This window comes from Papio anubis, chromosome X (assembly GCF_008728515.1).
Source record: "Papio anubis isolate 15944 chromosome X, Panubis1.0, whole genome shotgun sequence".
Classification (NCBI taxonomy): domain Eukaryota; kingdom Metazoa; phylum Chordata; class Mammalia; order Primates; family Cercopithecidae; genus Papio; species Papio anubis.
The window spans coordinates 74,186,596-74,200,279 of record NC_044996.1 but is presented as its reverse complement, the minus strand read 5'-3'; positions in this window follow the sequence as shown (position 1 = coordinate 74,200,279).

Below are 13,684 nucleotides of genomic sequence, written 5' to 3'. Positions count from 1 at the left end.
TTATACTACTATATGGAAAAATTGAATTTAGGAAAATTAGACATAAGTGGGAAAAGCAAAGCCAAGTGTACAGTATCCATGTAATCTAAGGAGGCAAAATATTTTAAACAGGAGTTCAAAAGAAAAACCTTAAAACCAAAAAAATGATGGCTTTTTACCTTACCATGATTAAAATTTTCTGGTCAACAAAGGACATCATTGACAATATTAAATGATAGATGACAGAAGATATTTAAAACATTAAAACCAACAAGGGATCAATATCAGAATGTGCATGAATGCCTACAAATCATTTTTTTAAAACCCCAAAATCCAATAGAAAAATAAAGAAAAGATACAAATAAGCAGAGTGGGTGTTGTGGCTCATGCCTTTAATCCTAGCACTTTGGGAGAATGAGGCAGGTGGATCACTTGAGGTCAGGAGTTCGAGACCAGCCTTGCCAACATAATGAAACCCTGTCTCTACTAAAGACTCAAAAATTAGCCAGGCATGGCGGTGCACACCTGTAATCTTAGCTACTTGGGAGGCTGAGGCAGGAGAATTGCTTGAACCCGGGAGATGGAAGTTGTAGTGAGCCAAGATGGCACCACTGTACTCCAGCCTGGGCAACAGAGTGAGATTCCGTCTCAATAAATAAATAAATAAATAAATAAGCAGGTCACTGAAAGAAAAGTCCAAGTGGCTATCAAATATATGGAAAGATTCTTAAAATCACAAACATTCAGATATCACATCAGGACCTCACCAGCCAAACTGTCTTGTCTCAAGTTGTATTAAATTGTCTCCGTGTCCCCCCATCCCTCTGCCTGCAATGTTTCTTCTGATATCTCCCCTTTCCCTTCCTCCTCTTCCTGCTTCCCATTCTTCCCTTGGTTCAGCATAGGCAAAATGGTTAACCCTCCCTCCTTCTCCACTTTCTTGGATCACCAGCTTCATGTCATCATGTCATGTTTCCTTCTCTTTTCTTTTGTATGTGTTTGTTCTCTCTCTCTCTCTCCCTCTCTCTCTCATTTTAGTTTCTCTCAAGCTTCCAAAATGGTGCTTACTGCTTCAAGGAAAGAATGAAGGAAGGAAAAGGGAGGGAAAGAGGGGAAGGGAAGGCAAAGGAGAAACATCTGTGATAAAAAGCAGCCTGACAGTCCAGCTGTTTGGAAACTCATAACACATTCTCTAGTTATATGTCAGAAGAGGAGGATCAAAAAGAAAAAGGGGAAGGAGAAGAAAAGAAATGAGATAAATAGTGATTGTCACTATTTATAAGAAGTGATTGTCCATAAAAGATAATGAGATATCACTTTAATACCACCAGTATCACAAAAAGTATTAAAGTGGATAATACCAAGTTACCGATGTTGTAAGCAGATGGGCCATCTGGTGCACTACACTTGAGAGTCTTAATATTACAGACTTCAGGAAGTGGCTTACATTACTTATAAAAGATTTTCAAGGTCATGTTTTGTGACTGTATTCAGTGTAATACTGCCCTGATTATAAATGTACCTATCCCAGAAATTCGCATTTCTTAGGGTGTACTTTGTTAAAGCAAATTAAAATGGAGACCAGGCCCGAAAAATCCTTGAGAAGACAAAACCAGTTAAGCCTCATATGTGACCTAAGTCTTGCTTAAATTGCAAACACAAGTGAAACTTAAGTTGGGTCATTGCTGATAAATGCTTATGCTAGACTAAAATAAAACTTAACATCAGCCAATCATAAGCAGCCAACTAACATATTATTATGTGACTAGGAACTTTCCAACAAGGTATCTTAAAAAAGGCAATTCTGTAATTGCAAACAAATCAAATAATTTATTTATTTTGCTGCTGCATTTTCCCAATACATTTTGTCATCAGAACACCAAACCTTTTTCAGTTTAATGTTCCTCAACTCATGAATTGCTTCCTGCTCAAATAAACTCTTTAACATTTTATCGTGCCTCAGATTTTTATTTTACAACATATACATATATATTGCCAGTTTCTGTAGTGGATATTTGTCCTGTGATTCCAAGAATTACAAACAGTGCTAGCAAGTATATTATATATCTTTGTGTGCATATGAAAATATATACAAAGGAAAGAAGCCCAGTCAACTCTACTGTTTCTCTCTTTCCTCTGTGGCCACCAGTGCTCTTAATACAAGCGCTAGAAGATCCACACAAAGACGGTGTACTGGTGTTGGCCTACAGTTAAGAGAAAAAAAGAGAAGAAACTTTTAGTGAGCTTCACAGTGTACTATGCACAAGCTGGGCACTTTAAGTTGTCTTTTTTTGAATCATCACAATGTTATAAGGGAGTAGGTATTATTATTATCCCATTATATGGATAAGGAAACAGGTTCCGAGAGTTTAAATAATTTGTGAAAGGACACTGAATTGGAGCTCAGGTCTGTCTGAGCTGGAGATTCTTTTCACTACATCACCACAAGTGACTGTGGGAATAGGTTGAACCCAGGAGGCAAGGCTGGAGAAACCTTGAGCAGCACACATTGGCAAGTAGATTGACAGATTTAAGTTGATTGTAGCTGTATATTTTTAGGTTTACTGTGAATGTAATATACTGATAATAGGTATAGTTGTCTGATGTATATAAATGCAAATTGTGGTGAAATGAGTGGCTTTAAATCAAGGACTCCTATATTTATTCACATTAAGGTAGAGGTGGCCTGTAAACCTTGATTTTTTTTTGCTCCTATCATGGATGATTATCTTTTAACTAGACTGAGATTCATAGACCCTCCACTCCACAGGCCTCTCCAGTGGTGAAGAGAGAGCTGTTTTACTGTGCAGAGGTGAGAGGAGGGTTTGGAAACTTGTTAATTCTCCTAAATTAAATTAGGTATGCAATTGCCTTCTCTGTGTCCATGTGGTGACAATTTTGGCTGTAGTAGTCCTTGCTAATACACATAGAGTGCTTTGGAGATGAATTTATTTTGGAAGTTAACTTTAGGCAAAGCTCTTTAGTTTCCTTGAAAAAGTTATGAAATATTTGTTAGGAGACAGAAATGTAAACTAAACAACTTTCTCTTTTCTTTGTGGCAAAGTCAAAATGGAAAGGCCATTTCTTCAAACATGAGCATCATACATGCAAAGAGTTTTTTTTCTTAGAGTAACTCTAAGGCCTGGGACTAACAAGATGGGTTTAAAGAGTCTCCTGCCTCTTCAACAGCTCTGGCTCATTTTAATTGAGCTTTCTCTGCTGCCTTTGGCAGAGACATATGAGTTCAGTAAATGCACACAGTGTCAATTGGACATCATGTGTTCTGCATTCGGAAGAAGATTGCCAACTTGACAGATGCGGTTAGTGACATCTCTGGATATGCTACTCACCTCAATCTGACACAGAACCAAATTCAGATCCTTGTTCCCCATAGCTTCGCTAATTTGTTTGCTCTGGTGGACTTGCAACTGGAGTGGAATTCCATTTGGAAGATTGGTGAGGGAGGATTTTGGGGACTTGAAAACCTGGCCCTTTTGAATTTAGTAGAAAATAAGATTCAAAGTGTGAACAACTTCTTTGAGGGCCTGTCCAACTTGGAAACCCTGCTCCTGAGAGCCACAATGAAATTACCCATATTTGCAATACTGCTTTTGTCCCTGTTATCAAATTGAAACATGTAAACCTATCTCGAAACATTATTACCAACTTTTCCAATATTCTTGAAGCAGTCCAGCATCTTCCATGCCTGGAATACCTTGATCTTACTAGTAACAGCATCATTTCCTTGAACAACAACTCCAGGTTATTACTCTCTCTGACCCATCTGAGCCTGCAGGGGAACAAGCTAATGGAGTTAAATTTCTCTACTCTGTCATTGCCTAATCTGACTACTCTGGATGTTTCTCAGGATAGCTATCAACTCATCCAGAATGTGTATCTGGAAACTCCGTCCCAACTTAGGAGTTTCAATCTGAGTGGAACATTGGTAAAATTAGAGATGCTTCCAGCCAAACACCTGCAAAATCTAAGGGAAATGGATCTCAGTAACAGGAAGCTTAGAGGGGGTCACTTAAACTTGAACACAGTGTGTAACCTCCTCAGAAACTTACCCACATTAGAAGCTTTGGTTTTTTTGAAAAAATGCCGCTGATACAAGTGGAATAAAGCACCTTGACAACTGCACCAGGCTTTTGTCCCTTGACCTGAGTCAAAGCAGTGGTCTGGTTCACCTCAATGACAGTGAGAGTGATGCTGTGCCCAGTCACACATCATAATTTTCTTATGATATTTCTCAAAAGAATAATAACAATAATATAGCTTTACATATGTGTAGTTTATTACTGTTTTCTTTTTCTTTCTTTTTTTTTGAGACGGAGTCTCACTCCAGCCCAGGCTGGAGTGCAGTGGCGCAGTCTCGGCTCACTGCAACCTCTGCACCCTGGGTTCAAGCGATTCTCCTGCCTCAGCCTCCTGAGTAGCTGGGATTACAGGCGCCTGCCACTGCGACTGGCTAATTTTTGTATTTTTAGTAGAGACGGGGCTTCACCATCTTGGCCAGGCTGGTCTTGAACTCCTGACCTCGTGATCCACTTGCCTCAGCCTCCCATAGTGCTGAGAATCCAGGCATGAGCCACCGCACCTGGCCTATTACTGTTCAAAGCACTTTCATATCTACAATTTCATTTGATTCCTCTATGATGGATAACCCATTAAATTAAAGCACTCTGGTCATTCTACCAATAAATATGAAGTTAGTTCAATACTATATTGCTTTTTCTTAAAGGACACTTAAAAATCCAAGAATAGCATATAGGTACAGGGAAACTGAATAAAAAATAGGCATCAGATACAAAAGTTACAAGATAGAAAAAAATTTAGTGAGGATATATTTCTAATCATGAAAATATACAACATTTGTAGACTCGGATATTCATAATTAGGTAGATTTAATTATTGCTTCTAAAATAATGTTCATTGTAATTGTCAAGGTAAAAAAAAAACACAGGCTCTGGAAGTTACATATGTGTTCATTTAAAACAGTAAGCAGGGAGACGGAGCAAGATGGCTGAAGAGAAGCCTCTTTTCATCTTCCCCAGAGAAACAGCAAATTAAACAGCTATCTATACACACACACAAAATCACCTTCATAAAAAGCAAAAATCAAGTGAGCAATCACAGTGCCTGATTTTAACTTCATATCAGTGAAAGAAACACTGAAGAGGGTAGGAAAGACAGTCGTGAATTGCTGGTGCCACTCCTTCCTTATCTTCAGAGAGCAGTCACGTGGTGCAGAGAGTGAATTTGTGCAGTTGCGGGAGGGGAGAAAGAGTTCAGTGATTGTGGGACTTTGCATTTGAACCCAGTGCTGCCTGTCACAGCAAAAAGTAACACTGGGCAGAACTCAGCTGATACTCACAAAAGGATCATTTAGATCATTGCTACCCACTGGGAAATTGTCCATCCCAGTGGTTGGAACTTGAGTTCTGTGGCAAGCCTTGCCACAGACAGCTAAAGTGCTCTGAGGCACTGATATGGTTTAGCTGTGTTCCCACTCAAATCTCACCTGAATCATAGCTCCCATAATTCTCACGTGTTGTGGGAGAGACCCAGTGGGAGATCATTGAATCATGGGGTCCGTTTCCCCCATGAACACTGTTCTCATGGTAGTAAGTCTCACAATATCTGATGATTTTATAAGAGGAAACCCCTTTTGCTTGATTCTCATTTTCTCTTTGCCTGACACTATGTAGGACATACCTTTGCCTTCCACCATGATTGTGAGGCCTCCCCAGCCATGTGAAACTGTGAGTCCATTAATCCTCTTTTTCTTTATAAATTACAGAGTCTCAGGTATGTCTTTATCAGCAGTGTGAAACAGACTAATACACTACATTGGTACCTGTAGAGAGGGGCACTGTTGTAAAGATACCCAAAAATGTGGAAGTGACTTTGGAACTGGGTAAAAGGCAGAGTCTGGAATAGTTTGGAGGGCTCAGAAAAATACATGAAAATATGGAAAAGTTTGGAACTTCCTAGAGACTTATTGAATAGTTTTTACCACAATGCTGATAATGATATGGACAATGAAATCCAGGTTGAGGTGGTCTCAGATGGAGATGAGGAACTTGTTGGGAACTGGAGAAAAGGTGGCTCTTGCTATGTTTTAGCAAAGAGACTGGTGGCATTTTGCCCCTGCCCTAGAGATTTGGAACTTTGAACTTGAGGGAGATGATTTAGGGTAACCAGCAGAAGAAATTTCTTTTTTTTTTTTTTTTGAGACGGAGTCTCACTCTGTCGCCCAGGCTGGAGTGCAGTGGCCGGATCTCAGCTCACTGCAAGCTCCGCCTCCCGGGTTTACGCCATTCTCCTGCCTCAGCCTCCCGAGTAGCTGGGACTACAGGCACCCGCCACCGCGCCCAGCTAGTTTTTTGTATTTTTTAGTAGAGACGGGGTTTCACTGCGTTAGCCAGGATGGTCTCGATCTCCTGACCTCGTGATCCGCCCGTCTCGGCCTCCCAAAGTGCTGGGATTACAGGCTTGAGCCACCGCGCCCGGCCCCAGCAGAAGAAATTTCTAAGCAGCAAAGCATTCAAGAGGTGACTTGGGTGCGGTTAAAAATATTTCGTTTTAAAAGGGAAACAGCATAAAAGTTCAGAAAATTTGAAGCCTGATGATGCAATAGAAAATAAAAACCCATTTTCTGAGGAGAAATTCAAGCTGGCTGCAGAAATTTACATACATAACATGGAGTCAAATGTTAATTGCTAAGACAATTGAAAAAATGTCTCCAGGGCATGTCAGAGACCTTTGCGGCAGCCCCTCCCATCACAGGCCCAGAGGCCTATGAGGAAAAAATGGTTTTGTGGTCTGGGCCCAGGACCCTCCTGCTGTGTGCAGCCTAGGGACTTGGTGCCCTGCATCCCAGCTGCTATAGCCATGGCTAAAACAGGCCAAGGTACAGCTCAGGCCATGGCTTCAGAGCATGCAAGCCCCAAGCCTTAGCAGCTTCCACATGGTGTTGAGCCTGTGGGTACACAGAAGTCAAGAACTGTGGTTTGAGAACCTCCACCTAGATTTCAGAGGATGTGTGGAAATGCCTAGAAGTCCAGGCAGATGTTTGCTGCAGGGTCAGGGTCTCATGGAGAACCTCTGCTAGGGCAGTGCAGAAGGAAAATGTGGGGTCAGAGCCCCGATAGAGAGTCCCCACTGGGGCACTGCCTAGTGGAGCTGTGAGAAGAGGGCCACCATCCTTCAGATGCCAGAATGGTAGATCCACCAACAGCTTGCACTGTGAGCCTGGAAAAGCCACAGACACTAAACACCAGCCTGTGAAAGCATCTGGGAGGGAGGCTATACTCTCCAAAGCCACAAGGGCAGAGCTGCTCAAGACCACAGGAACCCACCTCTTGCATCAGTGTGACCTGGGTATGACAATTTGAGACATGGAGTCAAAGGAGATAATTTTGGAGCTTTAGGATTTGACTGCCCCACTGGAGTTTAGGCTTGCATACGGCCTTCAGCCCCTTCATTTTGGCCAATTTCTCCCATTTGGAATGGGTGTATTTATCTAATGCCTGTAGCCCCATTGTATCTAGGAAGTAATGACTTACTTTTTATTTTACAGGCTCATAGGTGGAAGGGACTTGCCTTGTCTCAGATAAGACTTTGGACTGTGGACTTTTGAGTTAATGCTGAAATGAGTTAAGACTTTGGGAACTGTTGGGAAGGCAAGATTGGTTTTGAAATATGAGGACATGAGATTGGAGAGGGGCTAGGGGTGGAATGATATGGTTTGGCTGTGTCCCCACCCAAATCTCATCTTGAATTGTAGCTCCCATAATTCCCACATGTTGTGGGAGGGACCTAGTGGGAGATAATTGAATCATGGGGGCAGTTTCCCCCATACTGTGTTAGTGGTAGAGAATAAGTCTCACAAGAGCTGATGGTTTTATAAGGGGAAACCCCTTTCACTTGATTCTCATTCTCTCTTTGCCTGCCACCATGTAAGACATGCCTTTTGCCTTCTGTCATGATCATGAGGCCTCCCCAGACACGTGGAACTGTGAGTCCATTAAACCTATTTTTCTTTACAAATTATCTAGTCTCAGGTATGTCTTTATCAACAGTGTGAAAATGGACTAATAGAGGCCCTAAAAAAACTTGAAAAGCAGTCTAGGCCACAAGGAATGCAACTTCTAGGCAAGTCCTAGTGCTGTTCTGGGCTCAGAGCCAGTGGACTTAGGGGGCACATGGGCATACCAGCCAGTGCAACCAAGGGAGTACATATGCTACCCCCTCCCAACTCTAGGTAGTGAAGCTCACAGTTCCAAAAGAGACTCATTCCTTCCACTTGAGGGGAGGAGAGGGAAGAGTAAAGAGAATTTTGTCTTGTAACTTGGATAGCAGCTCAGCCACAGTAGGATAGGCCACTGCACAGAGTCCTGAGGTCCAAATTTCAGACCCTAGTTCCCAGATGACATTTCTAGACATACCCTAGGCCAGAATCAAATCCCCCAACTTGAACGGAAGGACCCAGTTCTGGAAGGATTCATCACCTGCTGACTAAAGAGACCCTGGGCCCTGGATAATCAGCAGTGGTAGCCAAGTAATACATTCTGTGAACCTTAGGTGAGACTCTGAGATGTGCTGGTCTCAGGTATGACCCAAGCACATCTCCAGCTGTTGTGGCTATGGGGAGAGACTCCTGCTTGAGAAAAGTAGAGGAAAGAGTCAATGGGACTTTGTCTTGCAGCTTAGGACCAGCTCAGTCACAATGGGGTAGAGCAATAAGTGGGTGCTTGGGGTCCCTGATTGTAGGTCTTGGTTCCTGGATGACATTTCTGGACCTGCCCTGGAACAGAGGGGAGCCCACTTTCTTGAAGGGTGAGTCCTGGGCCTGGCAGCATTCACCATAAGCTGACTGAAGAGTCCTTGTGCCTTAACTAAACATTGGTGATAGCCTGGCAGTGTTCCCCACTGGTCTGTGGTGGCGGTGGCCATGGGGAGAGAGTCCTCTGCTTGTGGAAGGGGGAGGAAAAAGTGGGAAGGGCTTTGTTTTGTTGCTTGTGTGCCAGTTCAGCCACAGTAGAATAGAGCACTAGGTAGATACCTAAGGCTTCCAACTCACGGCTCTGTCTCCCGAATGGCACCTCTAGACCTGTCTAGGACTAGGGAGAACTTGCTGCCCTGGAGGGAAGAGCACATTACCACCTGCTGATTATAGAGCCCTAGGTCCTTGAGCGAACATAGGCAGTAGCTGGGTAGTGGTTATAGTGGGTTTTGGGTGAGACCCAGTGCTGTTCTGGCTTTAGGTCTGACCCAGCACAGTCCCAGTGGGGGTCACAGGAGTGCTTGTGACACACATCCCCCCAGCTCCAGGCAGCTCAGCAGAGAGAGACAGAGAGAGTCCCCATTTGTTTAGAAGAAAGTAAGGGAAGAGAACAAGAATCTCTGCCTGGTAATTCAGGGAATTCTTGTGGTTCTTTCTTGAGATGGAGTCTCGCTCTGTTGCCAGGCTAGAGTGCATCTCAGCTCACCGAAACCTCTGCCCCTAGATTCAAGCAATTCTCCTGTCTCAGCCTCCCAAGTAGCTGGGACCACAAGCGCACACCACCACACCCAGCTAATTTTTGTATTTTTAGTAGAGATGGGGTTTCACTATGTTGGCCAGGATGGTCTTGATCTCTTGACCTCGTGATCCACCCACCTTGGGTTCCCAAAGCGCTGGAATTACAGGTGTGAGCCACCTTGCCTGGCCTTCTTCTTGTTCTTATCCAAGGATACCAATGTGGTACCTCTATGAGTCTGCAAGAGTCACAGGATTACTGGGCTTGGAGTGCATCCTAATGCAAATATGGCTGCAGTGATTAAAAAAAAAACAAAAAAAAAAAACCACTTAGATCACAACGCCCAAGTTCCTTCGAATGCCTGAAAAGCCTTCCCAAGATGGAGTGGTACACACAAGCCCAGACACCAAAGACTACAATAAATACCTAATTCTTCAATGCTCGGACACCCCAGAACATCTGCAAGCATTGAGACCATCCAGAAAAGCATGACCTCAGCAAATGAACTAAATAAGTCACCAGGGACCAATCCTGGAGAGACAGAGATATGTGACATTTCAGACAGAGAATTCAAAATTTTGAGGTTTTGTCTGTTTTGAGGAAACCCAACAACATTCAAGATAAAATAGAAGAAATTCAGAATGCTGTCAGATAGGAGCTCCGGTGGTGCAATCAGTTAGCACACAGTACTTACACATAATATTATCAGATAAATTTAACAAAGAGATTGAAATAAAAAGAATCAAGCAGAAATTCTGGAGTTGAAAAATGCAATTGACATATTGACTTACGTATCAGTCTCTTAATAGCAGAATTGATCAAGCAGAAGAAGGTATTAGTGAGACTGAAGACAAGCTATGTGAAAATACAGTCAGAGGAGGGGCCGGGCACAGTGGCTCACGCACCTATAATCCGAGCACTTCAGGAGGCTGAGGCAGGTGGATCACCTAAGGTCAGGAGTTCGAGACCAGCCTGACCAACATGGTGAAACCTCGTCTCTATTAAAAATATAAAAATTAGCTGAGCGTGATGGTGCACGCCTGTAATCCCAGCTACTCGGGAGGCTGAGGCAGGAGAATCGCTTAAACCCAGGAGGCAGAGGTTGCAGTGAGCCGAGACTGCGCCATTGTACTCCAGCCTGGGCAACAAGAATGAAACTCTGTCTCAAATAAAATAAAATAAAATAAAATAAAAATACAAGAAAACAAATACAATCAGAGGAGGCAAATGAAAAAAAGAATAAAAAAGAATGGGACAGGTGTGGTGGCTCATGCCTATAATCCCAGCACTTTGGGAGGCCAAGGTGGGTGGATCATCTGAGGTCATGAGTTATAGACCAGCCTGGCCAACATGGCAAAACCCAGTCTCTACCAAAAAATACAAAAATTAGCTGGGTGTGGTGGCACACGCCTGTAATCCCAGCTACTTGGGAGGCCAAGACATGAGAATCACTTGAACACCAGAGGTTGCAGTGAGCCGAGATCAGGCCACTGCACTCCAGTCTGGGCAACAGAGTGAGACGCTGTCTAAAAAAAAAAAAAAAAAAAAAAAAAAGAGTAAAGCATGCCTACAAGATCTAGAAAATAGCCTCAAAAGGGCAAATCTAAGAGTTATTGGCCTTAAAGAGGAGGGAGAGAGAGCGAGAGATAAGGTAGAGAGTTTATGCAAAGGGATAATAATAGAGAACTTCTCAAACCTAGAGAAAGATATCAGTATTTAAGTACTGGAAGGTTATAGAACATGAAGCAGACTGAACCCAAAAAAGACCACCTGAAGATATATAATAATCAAAGCCCTAAAGATCAAGGATAAAGAAAGAATCCTAAAAGCAGCAAGAGAAAAGAAACAAATAACATGCAATGAAACTCCAATGCATCTGGCAACAGACTTTTTGGTGGAAAATTTATAGGCCAGGAGAGAGTGGCATGACATATTTAAAGTGCTGAAGGAAAAAAAAATTATCCTAGAATAGTATTAGGTTGGTGCAAAAGTAATTCCAGTTTTTGCAATTACTTTTAATGGCAAAAACCTCAATTACTTTTGCACCAAGCTAAATATATCTGGTGAAAACATCCTTCGAACAGGAACGATAAACACTTTCCCAGACAAACAAAAGCTGAGGGATTTCATCAACACCAAACCTGTTCTACAAAAAATGCTCAAGGGAGTTCAACACAATAAAAGCCATAAACAACAGACTCACAGCAAGTATCATACTGAATGGGGAAACACTGAAAGCCTTTCCTCTAAGACTGGGAACATGACAGGGTTCCCCGTTTCCACCACTGTCATTCAACATAGTACTGGAAATGCTAGCTAGGGAAATCAGACAAGAGAAAGAAATAAAGAGCATCCAAATTGGAAAGGAAGAAGTCAAGTTATCCTTGTTTACAGATGATCTAATCTTATATTTGGAAAAACCTAAAGACTCCATCAAAAAACTATTAGAACTAATAAATACAGTAAAGTTGCAGGATACAAAATTAATATAGAAAAATCAGTAGCATTTCTGTATGCCAACAGCAAACAATCTGAAAAAAAATCAACAAAGTAATCTCACTTATAATAGCTACAAATAAAATAAAATACCTAGGAATTAACTTATCCAAAAAAGTAGAAGATTTCTACAATGAAAACTATAAAACACTGATGAAAGAAATGGAAGAGAACACCAAAAAATGGAAAGATATTCCATTTTCATGGATTGTAAGAATCACTATTTTTAAAATGTCCATACTACACAAAGCAATCTACAGATTCAATGCAATCCCTATCAAAATATCAATGACATTATTCACAGAAATAGAAAAACCTATCCTAAAATTTATAGAGAACCACAAAAGATCCAGAATAGACAAAGCTATCCTAAGCAAAAAGAACAAAACTGGAGGAATCACATTGCCTGACTTCAAATTGTACTACAGAGCAATAGTAACCAAAATGGTATGGTACTGGCATAAAAACAGACATATAGATGAGTGGAAGAGAATACAGAACCCAGAGATAAATTGTTACATCTACCATGACCTCATTTTTGACACAGGTGCCAAAAACATACATTGGGGAAAGGACAATCTCTTCAATAAATGATGCTGGGAAAGCTGGATATCCATATGCAAAAGAATGAAACTAGACACCACTCTCTTGCCATATACAAAAATTATATCAAAATGGACTAAAGGTCTTAAATCTAAGACCTCAAACTATGAAACTACTACAAGAAAACATTGGGGGAACTCTCCAGGCATTGGACTGGGCTAAGACTTCTTGATAGATACTCTACAAGCACAAGCATCCAAAGCAAAAATGGACAAGTGGGATCACATCAAGTTAAAAAGCTTCTGCACAATAAAGGAAACAATCAACAAAGTGAAGAGACAACACAGAATGGGAGAAAATGTTTGCAAACTGCCTATCTGACAAGAGATTAATAACCAGAATATATAAGGAGCTCAACCAACTCTATAGGAAAAATTCTAATAATCCAATTAAAAATGGGCAAAAGATTTGAATTGACATTTCTCAAAAGAAGACATGCAAATGGCAAACAGATATAGGAAAAGGTGCTCAACATCACTGATCATCAGAGAAAAGCAAATCAAAACTACGATGAGATACCATCTCACCCCAGTTATGATGGCATTTATCCAAAAGATAGGCAATAACAAATACTGGAGAGGATGTGGAGAAAAGGGAACCATCAAATACGGTTGGTGGGAATGTAAATTAGTAAAATCACTGTGGGGAATAGTTGGGAGGTTCCTCAAAAAACTAAATGTAGAGCTACCATATGATCCAGCAGTCCCATTGCTGGGTATAAACCCAAAAGAAAGGAAATCAGTATATCAAAGCTATATCTGCATTCCCATGTTTATTGCATCACTGTTTACAATGGCCAAGATTGGGGAGCAATCTAAATGTTCATCAATAGATGAATGGATAAATAAAATGTGATACATACACACAATGGAGGACTTTTCATCCATAAAGGAGAATGAGATCCTGTCATTTGCAACAACATGGATGGAACTGGAAGTCATTACGTTAAGTAAAATAGGTCAGGCACAGAAAAACGAATATTGCATGTTCTCACTTACTTGTGGGAGCTAAAAATTGAAATAATCGACGTAATGGAGATAGAGAATAAAAGAATGTATCCTTCACAACTGGGAAGGGTA